This window comes from Pyrus communis, chromosome 6 (assembly GCF_041283825.1).
Source record: "Pyrus communis isolate YQ-2024b chromosome 6, ASM4128382v1, whole genome shotgun sequence".
In the NCBI taxonomy this organism is placed as follows: Eukaryota; Viridiplantae; Streptophyta; class Magnoliopsida; order Rosales; family Rosaceae; genus Pyrus; species Pyrus communis.
Window position 1 is genome coordinate 18,983,925 of NC_142570.1, and position 15,112 is coordinate 18,999,036.

The 15,112-nt window shown below is 38.3% G+C and overlaps 2 long non-coding RNA genes across 2 annotated transcripts; both read left to right on the forward strand.

Annotated features, from left to right (window-relative positions):
- The first annotated feature begins 228 nt into the window (after nt 1-228).
- Nucleotides 229-841, forward strand: LOC148696394 (uncharacterized). Its single transcript, XR_015963829.1, has 2 exons — nt 229-389; nt 506-841. It is a non-coding gene; the product is annotated as an uncharacterized LOC148696394 (long non-coding RNA).
- A 12,840-nt stretch (nt 842-13,681) lies between these two features.
- LOC148696395 (uncharacterized) lies at nt 13,682-14,210 on the forward strand. The gene is made up of 3 exons (XR_015963265.1): nt 13,682-13,771; nt 13,872-14,033; nt 14,135-14,210. It is a non-coding gene; the product is annotated as an uncharacterized LOC148696395 (long non-coding RNA).
- The last annotated feature ends 902 nt before the right edge of the window (nt 14,211-15,112 follow it).

Genomic DNA, 15,112 nt, shown 5'->3' on the forward strand with positions numbered 1-15,112 from the left:
TATGACTTATTTTTCTGGTATTTTAGGCTGAGCTAGAGGACACCGTAATCACTATGTCTCTTTATCCTTATATTCTACATCATGTAATGATTGGAGACTTGAAAGCATCAATTATTAAACTCTCCACGCCAATCATTTCGAATCATGCTTGCGTGCTTGTGTATCACCACAGTTGTTAGCATATAATATAGTGTTAGCCGATGTTAATTCATAAGTATCGTCATTGCTTCTTCTTCAAAAAAAGAAGTTCACGATCTAGATGCTTTCTATCTCATGCTTTCTTCGTTAGGTTTTTATCCATTTCGAAAGTTCACAGTAGGTGTTTTGGCTACTTTTCAAACTAGGTGTAGTTGATTATCCTCTCGGATCAGTGAATGATCAACATATTGGTAAGTTATTGCCTCTCCAACTAACTAATCAAACACATTCACTCCTAAGTTGGATACATCTCAGTCTACGAGGAATTAACAGTCGTTTTCAGTTGTTGTTTCCCTTCTAATAGCAGGTTTTTCCACGTTACATACCTGTCAGCGACATCAAGCAAGTTTTTTTCTGCATGCAACTGCCAAAATACCTTGCTACTAACATGGCTTTCTTCCATCGGAAAAAACAAACCCTGTTATTTACACAGGCCACACAGGCAAGAGAATACGGAGTTGAAGGCATAAAAACCAAATATATAGCTGCATCCAACTACATGCGCTCATGACATGTAGCTTGGACCGAACATCCACAACCACAATCATGTAGATACACGTATATATTACATATATGGCAAATCCAACCGATCCGATGAAATGTAGTTTGTCGTTCATCGGGCCAAATATTGTCAGGCAAATAATATTTTCTTGTAGTCCGTATTCTTTATATTTCACTTTCATCCATGCCCCCACATAATTATGTTCGAGGCCCCAAGCATATATATATATTGTTCTAATCATGCATGGTACCAAATTTGCATACCTAAAACATACGAAAAATCCTTGGTCGTGGACGTAGTGGTGTCATTGTCCGACTCCTGTCATTTTCATCTTATTACTGTAAAGCTCCAGACGCCAGCTAGCTTGACCTAGCAGTGACCAGACTCTGCATATACATATACATATATTATTGTTTATGCTAATAAAGTCTATGCTTTTTTGACTTGTTATATACGAATTAATCTGTGTATGAACGACCCTTCTTTCTAAATTAAAAAAAAAATGATTTAAAGCATAAATAATTAGGTGCTATTTGTTAAACTGATCTTCATTCTTCAGTGTCTGCTCAATGAGTGTTAATGATTAGAGTATGTTTAGATATAAGAACGACCATAAACACAGTCAATCATTAGATTACACCAAAGTACAGGAGGGGCACCTCGAATACTTTGTTTTTGATTCGGATGAAACGCCCATTGGTTGGAGTGCCATCCGCCTTGACCACCGCGGCCACCACCGCGAAGACCACCACGACCACACACTCAGCCGCCACAGAAGCGCTGGTTGTGGAAGCCCCCACGGCCTGGATTGGGCCTTGGACGATGTAGAGCCTGCTGGAAATCCGGGCCCGGGACATTAAAGGCAGCAGCGGGCTGTTGAGGAAGATGGGCTGCATGCGGCTGCAGCAAGGCATTTGGCTTCATGGGCTGCACAGCTGGGCCCACGGAAGGATTGAGCTGGGCAGGGAGACCAGCTGCAGGTACGGCAGCAAGGAGTGCAAGACTGCCATAGTCAGGTTTGATTTGAGCCTCAAAAGTCACGAGGCGAGAGCGCAAGTCGGGGAAATTCGGGAGGGGACAAACATTGAATAATCAGGACCATAACCTTTAAAGACACAACTCACCAAATCGTTATTAGAGACAGGTTGATTAATAGCAACAAGAGAGTCAGCGGTAAACTTAGCTTGTTGAAGGTAGTCCGAGATGGAACGATAGCCCTTAGTAAGCGCCAAAAGTTGAAAACGGAGATTAGTAGCATTGGCTAGGGAGGCCTGAGAGAAGTAAGTATGAAGACGGTGAGTGACCAAATAGGCTCAAAGAGAGTGGAAGTCAAATAGCTGATGGCCAGTTGATTAGTTTGAAACCACGTAGCGAAGGCTGGATTCGGTTTGGCAGGCTCCTTGTCCACAGCAGGAAGAGTGGCAACAGGAGCCAAGATAGAGCCATTGATATGAATTTTACCATTTGCAAAAGTAGGAATAAAAACACTTAAAAATATTTGCAAGAGTACAAGGTTATCGTTGTATAGCAACTCAAGCAAGATCGTTTTCCACAGGGATTGAGTAAATAATTTGTATTTAAAATCAAATCTTAATTAATTATTTGAAACAAAATTTGAAAAAAGTTGATTTGCATTTTAAAATAATAAAAACGAATTTAGATGAGAATAATAAAGAAATTGGCAAAGTTAAAATAAACTAAAACAAAACGGTTTTGAAAATCAATTTGTAAAAGCACTAGGGTTCTATGATCACCTTAATAATACTACGTAGCTCTCAATGGCATAGCCATGTTAAGAGCTACCATGGGCTATAGCCCATGTAGTTTTCCATAAGAAATTAAAATTTTACATGTAATTTTTATTGATTTTCAAATGTAGCTCATCATATATTTAGTCACTAATCAAAATTCTCTTGGTTTGACCATATAAAATTATATAATAAAATTTACAAACCATCTCTTTTTATACATCATTTTTCTCATCACTTCTTGTACATGTACAAGTTTGAATTTGTTTGAATTTTAACACTATTTGTTTAATAGCTCACCTTGTGAAAATTAAGTTAAGCTAGAGGGTACTGTGAAAACTACAATATCAAGTTTCTTTGTATATAAAGATTTAAATCTTTAAGCTAGCCCACCGGTAAAAATTTCCTAGCTCCGCCATTCGTAGTTCTCTCAATTACTTATGAATTATCCATACATATTTTGAAGGTAAGGTTTTCATAAAGTATGTCTTACTTAGAACCTCCAACATAAAACCTACATCTAACATGCAACCTATCTGGACATTTGGCTCAGATATGAACATGAAAGACTCATTAAGTTTTGTGAAAACCCTTTGAAAAATCATGCAACCCTTGAGACATGGTGTTCATCCCAAGTGAAATTACAATTATTAACCATAAGCCAGCGCCAATTTCAGGGAACTTTCCAACTAAAATTGCATCAAATTACTTTTCTAAATATCTTAATGGTTGCGAATCACTAAGACAATTAGATAGTATGAACACGGTGATTAATAATTCAAAACATGCATGCATAATATCTTAAGTAAATTGAAAGAAACTACATATTTTTGCTAATGCTCATGGTCTCACCGTAGTAAAAGAAATTAGTTACGAACAATCATAAAACAAAATATTATTAAGAACATGGATAGAAAACACCTTAAAAATAAACCCGAATTGTCAAAAGCTCTCTAAGCCGGATTCTCCAAAGTAGTGTGTCCCCTCTATTAGCTAAATAGCCTTATTTATACTAATAAAAAATAAAATCCTTCCTAGAAAAGGTCATAGAATAAAACTAGGAAACAAATAAATTAAGATAAAGTAGGAAACAAAATCCCAAATTAACTAGGAGAATCTGCCCATGAATGTCACATCCGGCCTGGGCCCCCACCACATCCCAGGCTCGACTCCACCGTAACACGATATTGTCCGCTTTGGGCCCCCACCATGCCATCACGGTTTTGTTTCTAGGAACTCACACGAGAACTTCCCAGTAGGTCACCCATCATGGGATTGCTATCGTGCGAACTCACTTAACTTCGGAGTTCCTACGGAACTCGAAGCTAGTGAGCTCCCAAAATGCATCGTGCTAGGTAGAAATGGGAATATACATATAAGGCTTACAGGATCCACTCCCTTGGGCAATGAGGGATGTTACAATGAATCTGTCCAGCCACGTTTTAGACCTAAATCTCTTCGAAATTCGGCCCATGATAGCTTGTTTTAAAAGATTAGAACAATCTAAACACATCTCTGGAAGGGCCTGAACCTAAAATAGGCTTCAAAATTCACATTAAGCCCCAAATGTCACTTTTTCAACACCACGCACCCAAATGTCACTTTTTCAACACCACGCACTACTCCTTTATTCTATTGCTAGAAAATAACCGCTTAATGGAAAAATCTGATATTTTGATACGACCAAGCTAAGCAACCCTCGAACGTCTTTCAAGTAGAATTACTCCAAAATTCATCCATTTGATCACATTTTCCCCCAAAAGAAGTCGGATTTAAAATACAATTAAAAGTATCAAAATTCTTCCAAAATAATTACCAAAATAAACTAAGATTAAGGTAAAATATGTAATATAATATTGACTTATCAGCCATCAAGCCAAATAAATTATGTCCACGAAAAACGACTTGATCTGACTAAGCCAAAAGAGATAGTTGGAGTCGGTGAGTTTGAAAAAGTGGGCAACATTAGGACCAAAGAGAGAGGATACGTGGGCACCCATTGGAAAGGGGTGAGCGAATGAGCCACATATTCAACAATCTCCACCTTGGCAAAATTCCCATAGAAACATGAAGAGTCGAATCAACAATCATCATAAGCAACTCCAATACGAATTAGACAACAACTGAATCCAAATCAAATTCCTCAAGCTCGGTGCTCATAAACTCTCCACCTCGACTCAAATATACCAAAGTCAACAAACATAGAACATTTCTTCACCGTCGCCTCCCATTGTGCAAACCATAAATGCCTTGATCAAAACAAGTGATTCAAACAAAGAAACTGAATTTCTTCAATAACACCAACAAAAACCAAGCACACCATAACATAGTTGAACACCTAACGAACTCCACCTGTTCCCAAACACCATGGTGTGAAACTGCAATAACAAACTCCTTCACATATAATGGCACATTCTTCAAGTTAAAGCTGATTACAAATTTGGTGACATAGTTCCAACATACCGCATACTAAACCTTTTTCACCCCAAATTCAAATCCTAGGAATACTAAATTTTATGTCTTTCACTCAAACTTACCATCCGCACATGAACACCAACAAAACAACCAAAAATTTCAAATTCAAATAATTAGAAGAGGATCCAAAAACATACCTGAACTGGAGTCTTCAAGAAAGCCAGTTGCATATTATGGAGACCAACAACCAAACAACAGTGGCAAACAAATCCAACCAAACGTCCATAGACCAAACAGAGTTAGAAAGCATATAACTTGCCTTCTACAAGAGGGTTCCACACAAATGTTCCGCATTGCATGTGGTGTATCCAAAATAATGTGGTGTCACACTATCCCAACTTTGTAGAACTCAACAAATTGGCCCTCACTAAATACAACTCTACCAAAAGGCAAAACCATACCAATATTCAAAACAAAAAAAAGATGAAGGGACAACTGACATAACATGAACATACATAGAGTCTACCAAGCAACTTTTGCAAATCATGACAAAAGAATCCTTAAAAGCTCTTAAATCTCCATATGTAGTGAAGAGATTCAAATGTACCCAAAACACCAAATTCCTTTTTCAAATCTGGTGCAGCCTACTATCATCATAGAACATAGTCGAAGTCGTCATCAACGACGGTCGCACTAGCCCCAACATTAGAGGAACCATCAAATTTATCTTTAAGTAATTAACTTTCCAATGCTATTCTTGTGACAATGGTTGCATGTATTTTTGCTGGTTTTAGACTTTGACCTCGAAGTTTCTCTATTACTACCTGAACCATATTCCCTAACTCTGCCTCTTCTACCAAAGCCTCAGAATGAGCATAATTCAAATTGCCAAATACTTTGTTCTATAACTCTCTTGAATTCAAAGCGGCTTTTTCATCCTCCATACAAATAGAATCTCTCTCATATAAAAAAGTTTTCAACAAAATTCGCATACGAAGTAGGTAAAGAACACAACATAATCAAAGATTAATCCTCATCATCAATTTTATTATTTTTACTTTTCAAATCCATAATAACCGTATTAAACTTAGCTAATCAAGATAGGCGTACCTTTAGTCATATGGAGCATATACAAATGTTGCTTCAAATACAACTGATTAGTGAGGGATTTGATCATATATATACTCTCAAACTTAAGCCGCAAACCAGCTGTAGTAGTCTCATCATCCACCTCATGAAGAACTTCTTCAAATAGTGACAACATAATTGCACTATGTGCTCCATCCAAAGTGTCTTCTTTTCTTTCAGCAGACCAATCTTGTGGCAAGGCTGCCACACCCTTTATTGCCTTAAGTAACCCTTGTTTGAACTAGCACAACTCGCACCTTCACACGCCAAAGGCTAAAATCATTCATCCCGTTGTATTTTTCAATATCATGTTTCATCGACATATTCGAAGGTTTCATAGACATATTGGTACAAAGCCCCAAGTCGAAACCCGGAGCTATGATGCCACTTCTGTAGAAGCGTCAAATATGAAACTAAACTAATATGGCAAAATATGACATGACAAATAATCCAAAATGGCACAAGGATTTATACTGGTTCAGCATAAGCACACGTCCAATTCGGAGATGGCGAAAAAATTCCACTAATACTCAAAATGGAGATTACAAATAAAGTTCAACTCTCAAACCCGAAATCCCACATACACCCAATAGCCCTCACTCAAATAGAAAACAAATAGAGAATAAAGTTGACACACCCCGACCGAGATCAGGGCGTGCTGGCCGTCCCACAAAGGTGACGTAGCCAAGTGCACGTGCGGAAGCTAATAGAGTAGTAATATAAAAGTACGAATAATTAAAAACTAGCATACAAAGTACTAAAACAAGTGCTAGTAAGTGAGATACAAATTCAGAGCAAGACTACAGCAGTCCAAGGGAAAAATTGCGATAAAAGTACACCCGAAGGTGACCCTACGCTGGTGAGTATCTGTCAGAAAAGCCGGGAGAATCCTCTGGGAATACCACCGAATCTGCTAATCAACTAGAACCTGGAGGGGCGCAAAACAAAAGCGTGAGTGGGCAAAAACAAAGCTCTTTGAAAACCATTTAGCAAAATACATTCTAACCCCTCGCCGTAAAACCTGTATACTTCCCAGAAATAAACATATATACGTATGTATAGATATGCCAAACATGCTCAAGGGTATGCCAATCATGCTCAAGAATATGCCATGTCAAAGCCTCATAACGAAATGCAAGTGCTCAGGTATAAATCACATCAATAGCATAACATCTGGCAGCCGGAGTCACCTAACGTGACCTGTACGGCTGCATATAGAGCTCAAATCTCAAACTCAATAACTGAACCTGCCCACGAGTCGGAACCACCTAAAGTGGTCTGTACGACAGGCCTGGGTGTAATATATGTACGCTCTAGTGCTACGATCACGTGAAGGCTGTGCGAATAATCGCGGGTCACCTACAAGTCGGAACCACCTAATGTGGTCTGTACGACAGGACTGTGCACCTAACTTGGATCCAAGCTGAACGTGTGGTGCGGGAGGTGAACATCACGTGAAGGACTGTGCCCTACTCTGGGCAGGAGCACTAACACCGGGGGTGCAGGTTATGAGCTCTCTAAGCATCTCAAACTACTGCTGAATGTAAACATGAATACCTCTTACCTAGCACTTACCTGTGCGTCCACAGCACCCAATATGCATATGTATATGCATGCCACTACTAATGCATGCAACGATGCATAAACGATAATAATAAAGTGCATGGCATAACATAAATAACCCTTTTTAAACAATTTCTGGGAATATAAATGTATATAGGTATATACGGAAAACAAAAGCCCACTCACTGATAAGTGGAAGGGTCGTAGTCCCCCTGCCTCGAGTGCGAACGCTCGTCCTCAGGGTACGTGTCACCTATATGCGAAATAACTATAAAAACGTTAACTTTAAAGCACATAACCAACTTCTCGTAATAACTTCTCATACATTGCTCAAAATGGACAAATGAATATACCAACGTGCTCTACACAACCTCAGGATCACAACCATAATTTTAGAAAAATTTTCCTCCGCCGCACGTGCCCCCACGCGCCGGCCACGCGCAGGCACGTGTGGCGCACATTGACGGCGTCAACTGACGCCGTTAGGAATATTCCGTCAGTTTTGACAGATTCCGTCAACGGCGTCATGAATATTCCGTCAGATTTGACGGAATATTCCGTCACCTTCTCCGGCGACGTCGCCGGCGCCGGAAAACTGGAAAAATTTCAAATCGTGTTTTCTCACTCGTTTCTCAACCATTTTTCATGATTCTTGAACCAAAATGAAGCTTAGGACTAGTAGAATCACGATAGACTACTTTTAAAGGCTAAAAATCACGCTATAATACCTGTCTCAAAACTCAAAACTCGGCCAACTTCGACCACGGTGATCCCGATGTCCAAAATCGTCCAACGAAGCACTCCGAGGCTCCTTGGGACACCACCAAGCTATCTACGACCTTAAAAATCCCAAAAACATGCTAGATTAAGTTTGCATGAATAGTACTCAAATCGGCCATTGTCGAATCGACGTGAAAACGAAGGATTTCTCACCTGAAAATGGTATGGCTGAGCTCCCCTCGACCTCACGAGTTCAATGGTGTAGTTGGTTCCCTCGATCTGTGATGATTTGAGGGTTCTTGGTGTGTGTCCGTACGTTTGAAGGAAGAAGAAGAAGAAATGGGAGTACGGGAGAGAGAGAGAGAGACAGGGAGAAGACAGAGGGTGAGGGAGAGTGAGACAGTGTGTGTGTGTGTGGCCCTACACTTGCCAACACCACACAAAACAACCAAAAACATAACGAGACGAACTAGGGGTAGAAAAGTCATTTCACTAGTACGTTTTAATAATCCCGGGACAGGATGTCACAAAAGTACATACCAAATCTCCTCTCGCAAAAGCTACAAAAGTAGCACCAATAATGAGTGATTGCTCAAAATCCACAAAAGTAGCAGCTCTCAAATGAAGATGTCAAATAGCTTCTGTTTTCTCTCCAACCTGCTAGCTGCCTTAAACCCTAAAGCCACTCACATGGCATTCAAATGGGAAACAGAAAAGGCCAAACAAATAGGTTGTTGGACTTATAATATGGAAATACCCAATAGGAATGAGCCACATATTCAACATAATTCTCTCTCTTCTCGACTGTATAAGAAAGATGGTTGCTTTATCATCTAGCTAGCTATAACCAGTGGCGAAGCCAGAATTCTTTGTGAAAGAGAGCCTTTCATATATGTATTGAGAAAAAATAAAAATTTGAACTCATAATATGAGCAATTGAAGTAATCTTCACAAAACTGAATGACCTGCTAAATTTAATAAAAAGAATCTTAAAAAGTGTATAATACGATTAAGTGGGAGGTAGAGAGAAAGGTAACCACTAAAAGAATTTGAATATAAAGAAAATACAAAGAAATCTGGTTTGAATTGTTTGACAGAAAAAGTAGGGCAAAGATTAGGGCTACAAATAATAGTTGATTAGGTTGCTTTAGAAATAACATTAATCCCATCCCCGAGTTTCACTAAACCACAAAGACAAAACAAACAAAACTGTTAGAAAAATATAAGATACAACGCCGTTCGACTCAACTTCTTTACGAGGACAATTCATCTTCTTCCTCATGTCTTACTGTTCTATAATTGCAAGCTTATGACTGCTGAAAATTTATTACACAATAGTTAGAATGGGCCTAGAACCACTTTGGTCCCTTAATGGCTCCACTTGTGGCTATGACAATCTAGAATGTTATGCATTCTAATCGTAAGTAAACTTACACTAAATGCAAGTGTTAGTAACTATTAATAAAATAATATAAGATATCAAGATGTTTATAAAATATATATACACAAAGAAGGCAGAAGGTAATATTTATAAAAGAAATTCCAACATATGAAAATTATATTAATATGACTAAATAATTAGTAATACAAAGTTTAATAAAACTAATCACCATATTATATAAGTATTTTATTTTTAAAATACATGCCTTCACAATGGTGTTTACAGAAGGACACAACATGTGTTTTGTAAGAGAGACAAAAAAAAATAGAACATGGGCTTTGTTTGCAATTGGTTTTTAAGTAAGCAATGTAATAAGCACTTATAAAGTGGGAGCAGTTGAAGTTTACCTTTTTAGAATAAGTGGCAGCAAATTGTAAATACCATTTTGACACCAGCAGCTACTTAAGCAGATGTTTCTGCCAAAGTGCACGTATATTTATCCTTCTTAAGTGTAGTTTGTATCACTATTCTAAAAATCCCACCTAGTGCCACCAAGGCCCCGCCTAGGTGCTAGGTTGCTGGCCATCGCTGCGATTAATTCCTAGGCAGTTGAAAATTAAGAAAGGGCGTCTAGACCTGCTTAGGGGTTCGCCTAACCCACCTAGGCACCTGCCCAACTCGCCTAGACCAGCCTAGGTACGTCTTAAGTTGCAACCCTCACTTAGACAGAAAAATATAACTTTCATTTTACATTTTATTTTTAAATAAATTTTAAGAGACTTGTTGAATACTTGGATAAACACTCATTATATGAATGTCCCTCGTGTATCCAATATGCTCTAATACTCTATAATCTATATGTCATTCTATTTTTCAATTTATGTATTCCAATACAATCATGTATTTTCTTAGGCATAAGTAGACATTTATTTATATGTTAACTAATAGATCTTTTAAAATTAAAAAAAAGAAAAAGAAAAAACCTCTTATGCCCCTCACCTAAATGCCTAGACGTTAGGCCCTTGTCTGCCGCCCAACTCCTTAGTTTGTACAATTCATGTTTTTGCTTTTAATTTTTTAGTTTGTGTTTTGTTAATGGGCCAGGACACATAATCACATGTGTGTAAATAATATTGCCTATCACATTTATATATTTGGAACTTTTAACATGTATTATATGGTTTTAAAACTTGCAGCATCGCGGACACCATCCATTAACCTCCTAATTGTGGCAATGTGTGCTTATGATCCAACTCAAAATCTAGGCAATGCCATTTAATACTATGGTTTGGTGATATTCCTATTTACTTGTAAATGAGAATTCTTAAGTTTGAATATCAAGGATAGTAAGTTCGTAACCAATTTATTCATCTTAGTGTAAAAAGACGCTATTCAATTAAATCATCTCCAATGGGCCTTCTAAATGAGCTCTAGCTAAATTTTAAAGAGGATTTGGAATAATCCATCTCCAATTACGCTCCATATCTAGCTTCTAAGATAGGAATTCTCCTAGGAACTCCTACATTTAGAGAGAGCGCCGAAAATTGATTATTAATATTTTAATATTATTTTAAATAAAAACTCTATTGTTTTTGGTCCACTATATTATGACTTCTTAATCTAGAGAGTTTGGAGTAGAATTTTTTTTAAAGAGCTCCTAAAGTAACTTTCTAGTCTTTTGAAAGGGAAAGGGATCCTCTCTAGATCCTTTCCTCCTAATCCACCAAATTAGGGAATCTGTGCCGTTGAAAATTGATTCAACAGCTACAAACATGAGCTCACTTTAAAAGTTAAACCCTCAAGCCCACTCCAGGGCATTGGGCTCCAGGCGAGCTTGATTTCTCAATCAGGCGATAATCCACGGGCCTAGCGCCTAACCTATGTGACTCAAGGGTAACGTCAACATGACGGTAGCCACGATTTAAACTATTAAAAATTATAAATACATTAAAAATAAAAGAGTTAATTACAAAAAACTACCTCAAGTATGGGTCAAATGACACTTTCATACCTCATCTTTTAAATTTGACAATGTCATACCTCATCTTACGAATTTGTGTCAATGTTATACCTTCCGTTAGCTTGGCCGTTTTTCTCAGTTAAATGCTGACGTGGCTTGATTCGGGACCCATTTTTATTAAAAAATTAATAAAAAACAAAAAAAAATCATTTAATATTATTTAAATATTAAAATAATAAAGACCCTTTTTTTTTTCTTCTCTCTTCTTCTTCTTCTTCTTCTTCTGCAGGGGGACGAACTGGGGATTTTTTTTTTCTTTTTCTTCTCTCTTCTTCTTCTTCCCTCTTCTTCTTCTTCTGCAGGGGGACGAACTGGGTTTTTTTTTTTTTTTTTCTTCCCTCTTCTTCTTCTTTCCTCTTCTTCCCTCTTCTTCTTCTTCTTCTTCTGCAGGGGGACGAACTGGGTTTTTTTTTTTTTTTTTCTTCTCTCTTCTTCTTCTTCCCTCTTCTTCCCTCTTATTATTCTTCTTCTTTTTCTTCTTTTTCAGGGGACGAACTGGGTTATTTTTTTTTTTTTCTTCTCTCTTCTTCTTCTTCCCTCTTCTTCCCTCTTCTTCTTCTTCTTCTTCTGCAGGGGGACGAACTGGGTATTTTTTTTTTCTTCTCTCTTCTTCTGCTTCCCTCTTCTTCTTCTGCAGGTTAGGTTGGGGGGGTGGGGTTGGGTGGGAGGGGACGGGTTTGCTGCTGTTTTTTTTTTTTTTTTCCTTCTCTCTTCTTCTTCTTCCCTCTTCTTCCCTCTTCTTCTTCTTCTTCTTCTTCTTCTGCAAGGGACGAACTGGGTTTCCATTGTTTTTTTTTTTTTTTTTTTTTTTGTGTTTCCTTCTTCTTCCTCCTCCTTTCTAGGTTGCAGGTGGTTGAGTTTGTGGTGGGGGGAGGGGGGATGAACTGGGTTTGGTTTGGTTTGGGTTTTTTTTTTTTTTTTTTTTCTCTTCTTCTTCTTCTTTCTCCTTCTTCTTTTCTGGGTTGCTGGGTTGCAGGAAGATGATGGGGAAGAGAGAGGGGAGAGATGCACGAAAGGAGAGGGAAGATGATGGCTAATGTTTTTTTATTTTTTTATGTACTTTTTTATTATTATTTTAATATTTAAATAATATTAAATGATTTTTTAATAAAAATGGGTCCCGGATCAAGCCACGTCAGCATTTAACTGAGAAATAAACGGCTAAACTAACGGAAGGTATAACATTGACACAAATTCGTAAGATGAGGTATGACATTGTCAATTTTAAAAGATGAGGTATGAAAGTGTCATTTGACCCATACTTGAGGTAGTTTTTTGTAATTAACCCAAAATAAAATTATCCAAAATTAAAAATAAAAATAAAATTATCTTTTATTATTTTATTATTTTATTTTTAGTATCAATAGCCTGAGCTATTTTGTCACAACCCGTCCCGGAATTTTAATTCCGAGGACGTGAAGTTATGAAAATGCCCTTAAACGGGACTAAGGGGCGTAAAATATGTTGTAACTTGATGATTTGGGGATTGGGTAGGATCCCACCTCCCTCAAATCTCTCCCTCATTTCTGCATCTTGTCTCTCTCTCTCTCCTCCCTCACAAACCTCTCATTCTCTGAGAGTTCTCTCTCTCTCCTTCGAACTCACACAGACCACCCACAAACCACCCCAAAACTATACCAACGAAGGATCTAAGACCACCATCGTACTCCTGAGGATCACACGAACACGATGGTACCAATTTCAGGTGAGTTTCACTTCGGAAAACATGGATTTCAATTTCACTGTGCGTGTGCACTGTTCATGCACACGTAAAACTTGATGTTTTCTGGGATTTTGAAGCTTGTAGGAAGCTTGGTGAGGTCCTAAGGAAGCTCGGAGTGCTTCGTTTGAAGGATTTGGACATCGGGATCACGAACTGTAAGTTTGGCCGAATTTTCGTATTTTTGGAAAAGTTTGATTCCGTTGTTTTTAGGCCATAAAACTAGTCCAACGTGGTAGATTATGATTAGGGCTTCATTTTGGTATAAATTACGTGAAAAATGGACGTAGGAACACGGAGAACGACAAGTTCAAAGTTGGCCGGAGCTGTCGGGGCTTTTTCCGGCGAAACCACGGCGAGTTAGGGGTCGAGACAGGTATGGATGTGTTCGTCTCGTCAATACCTTCAATTTGATATATAGTACGTTGAAAATGGTTAAGAAATGAAGAAGTTATGACACTTTGAAATTTACCCAGAAATTCCGGCAAAACACCATCTCCGGCGAAACCAGTCCGGCGACGCGAGGAAGAAGACGCGCGCGTGGGCAGCGCGTGAACAGTGCGCGTGGGGGCGCGTGAGAGCTCCAAATTGAGTTCTGAAAATTGTCACGCGTTCGTGACGTCGTGTAGATCACCGTGGTATATTCATACACCCAAATTGAGCAACGTATGAGAAAGTTATGGACGAATGTTTGGTGTATGTGCGTTAAATAACGTCAATTTGGTTACTTTTTGTATAGGTGAAAATTATACAGAGGAAGAATGTAACCAAGCTAGGGGAGGTTCAAGGACCTATGAGACGTCGATGTGATCAGTGAGTGGGCAGTTATTATTCAGTATATATATATATATACATATGCTTGACGTATTTCCCAGAAACGTATTTTAAAAGAAATACGAATTAATTATCCTGTCATATATGCATCATATTTTAATATGTGCATTACCATAATTATGCATACTGTTGCATGGTGCTGAGGAGGCCCAGGTAAGCTACATTTGAAATACATTTGATATACGTATGAAATACATCATCACATGCATTAGTAGTGGCATACATTTATATATGTGTATTTGGTGCTGTGGACGCACAGGTAAGTGCCAGGTAAGTGGTATTCATGTTTGTATTCAGTAGTAGCTTGAGCATTTATTGAGCGTGGAGCTCTATTGATGTGAATTACGCTTGAGCATTTATTGAGCGTGGAGCTCTATTGATGTGAATTACGCTTGAGCATTTATTGAGCGTGGAGCTCTATTGATGTGAATTACGCTTGAGCATTTATTGAGCGTGGAGCTCTATTGATGTGAATTACGCTTGAGCATTTATTGAGCGTGGAGCTCTATTGATGTGGATTACGCTTGAGCATTTATTGAGCGTGGAGCTCTATTGATGTGGATTACGCTTGAGCATTTATTGAGCGTGGAGCTCTATCTACAGCCGTACAGGTCACGTTAGGTGACTCCCGGCTGCTAGATTATATGTTATTGATGTGAATTACGCTTGAGCATTTATATTTGATTATGAGATTCTGTTGTGGCATATTCTTGAGCATGTTGGCATATCCATACATACGTATATATGTTATTTTCTGGGAAACTATACTTGTTTTACGGCGAGGGGTTACAAAGTTTTGAGAAGTGTTTGGATTTGGAAAAGAATTGTTTTGCTGACCCACTCAACTTTGTTTTGCGCCCCTCCAGGTTTAAGGAAATGCAAA